We start from the raw sequence: 2,598 nt of genomic DNA, 5'->3' as shown, positions 1-2,598 counted from the left end.
ACATAAGCTTTGGGCCTCTCTGTGGTTTGCTCCCCTCCTGCCCCCCCCCCCAGCCTTACCTCTCCCTTGGGGACCCTCCCTTCTGTGGGCACCGAGGAGTGTGGTTTCCCACAGGTGCCTCAGGCTGGAATCCAAGCCTTTGCATATGCTGTGCCTCTACCGTTCTCTCCTCCTGCTTCACGTCTGGCTTGTTTCCCCATTGGCTGAGCCTCGATTTGCCCCCTGATGACCTGGCTCATGCCTGCTGGGTGTGTGTGAGCTTTACCCCCACTTAAATGTAGGGCTGCATGGGTTTCCAACCTTCTAAGCCTCAGAGTCCCCTTTGTAAGATGGGATGCTGATGGCCCCCATCTCTGGGAGCAGGAGGTAGGGAGGCCCCATGAGCGGACTCACTCAGGACAGGCTGGGAGAGTGGCTGTTGCTTAAAACAGCCCAGAACCTGCCCCACTGAAGAAGGTGTACATGTTGGCAGCCCCCAGCTCTGGGGTCATGCTGCCACCCTCTGGCCGTGAGCCTCCTCATACCCTGTCCCCTGTCCCTATAGCTTCCTGGACCTGTTCTTGCAGACAGTGGAGAAGCCCTTCATGGTGGGACACAGGGTCACTTGCTACATCTCTACTGATCAGCTGGCTGCCAGGCCCTTGTGCCCCTCCCCCGCCAGGGAGGGCTGGAAGGTCATGGTTCTTGGGGTCTGTGGTGCTCCGCACTGGCAGGATGTGTCCATGCAGCACATGGTGATGGTCAGCTGCTTCTGCGAGCAGCACTTCCTCTTCGAGTTGCGATGGGGGGCAACCTGGCCAATGGGATGGAGGCCATGTGGCATGACAAGAGCCATCTGAGCGGGTATCTGCTGGACCACAAACTCACCAAGATGCTATCCCCCGAAGACCTGTGGGACTGTGGGCTGTGCCCTGGAGGACCTGTGGTACCCACAGCTGCTGGGCTATCCCTTGGAGGACCTGTGGGACCTGTGGCTGCTGCACTGTCCCCTGGAGAACCTGTGGTACCCATGGTTGCTGGGCTCTCCTGGAGGACCCATAGGCCATGTGGATGCTGGGGGCTGTCCCTGGAGGATCTGTGGAATCTGCAGCTGCTGGGCTACCCACCACCCCCTCCCACATCATGGAGAAGCTGAGATACATGGCTGTGCCTAAGAATCAACTGGACACCAGGAACACGTGAGGGGCTGCCCCCATTTCCATCTGGGGATGCTGCCAGTGGAGCCATCAGAGCAGATTCCTTCTTCTGTCCCCTTGAGGGAGACTGTGAGGCCCAGATGTCCAGGGCCCCCAGCCACACCTGCATACGGGAGGCCTGCCTGGGGACACAAGTTCCTCTCTTTGTGGTCACTACATTTTGATAACTTCTGGGTCATTGGCAGCTGTGAACAGCTCCAGTTTTAGGTCAGATGTTTTTCTGTGTCAATGCTGAGCAATCATCTTTAAAAAGAACAGTCGAGAGAAAAGGTTTCCTCCCTGGTTCTGAACAGACGCATCTTGGTGGCACTGGGAGTGGCCCTGCAGCCGCTGTGGAGCCAGAATGGGCCCTGGCTGGGTCTTCCCTCCGAGTCCCATGGGGCTTCAGGGTCAAGGGTGTCCTGAGCCACCTGTCAGACCCCCAGTCCCCTGACTGCCAGAGGCCTTGGCTGTGGCCGCTAGCTCAGCCTCCAGGAGAATGGAACCCTCTGGGTTATATGTAGTTCCTGCCTTGGTTTTAAGTGGCTATTTCTGTGCTGGTGTTTGTAATCGCTCTGCTGGGATGTGCATCCTGTTGGGACTCCTCAGTGCCCACCGGCGGGTTTGCACTTGTGCCCTCATCTGCCTGCGCTGTGTCTTAGCAAGCATTCACTGAGTGCCTGCTGTGAGCTCAGTCACCAACAAGGGACAGAGTGTGAGAGTGAGAACTAAGATACAGGATCCCAGCTCCGGGGCCCTCCTGGGACTCATGATGGCCCAGACCTCCTGACTCACTCTTTCCTACTGTGGTGTAACAGACATGTAACCAACACTGCTAAGCAGGGTCAATTTCAGGGTCAATTCAGTGGCGATAAGTACATTCACTCTTCTGGACCTGCCACTTCCATCCCCTGCCACAACTTTGTCATCACCCCAAACTGAACTCTACTCACCCTAACCCTAACCCTCCATTCCGCCTCCCCAGCCCTGCCACCCACTAGCTCCTCCACCTCTGTGAATCAGTGCTCTCTGTCCCTCTGACCCCAAGTGGGGTCCTGCAGTTTCAGTCCTTTGGGGACTGGCTATTTCATGTAGCATAATGGCCTCAAGGTCTGTCCCCATGAGCCTGGAGCTGACCCACTTTCCCCCCAAAGGAGTGGCTCAGCCCTTTCCTGTCTATGCCGAGCCTCCTCAGTCCCCTCTGCCCCCCTCATCTTCCTTCTCAGTCTGAAGATGATCCCAACATATCTGTAGCTTTGGAGACATGTTCAGTCCAGATGCCAGGAACATCCCCTGGGGGTCTCGGGCCTCACCTACCCCATCTGTCCATGTCAGGCGCCTGCACTCCCCACCAGCTGGCCACCTGCTCCTCCGATAGGTGTCCCCATCTCAGGAGAGGGAAACACCAAGTCCAGACCTTTGG

This window comes from Enhydra lutris, unplaced genomic scaffold (assembly GCF_002288905.1).
Source record: "Enhydra lutris kenyoni isolate GAN:26980312 unplaced genomic scaffold, ASM228890v2 scaffoldscaffold14, whole genome shotgun sequence".
NCBI lineage: Eukaryota > Metazoa > Chordata > Mammalia > Carnivora > Mustelidae > Enhydra > Enhydra lutris.
The sequence above is the reverse complement of the archived record's forward strand: the minus strand, read 5'-3'. Positions refer to the sequence as shown.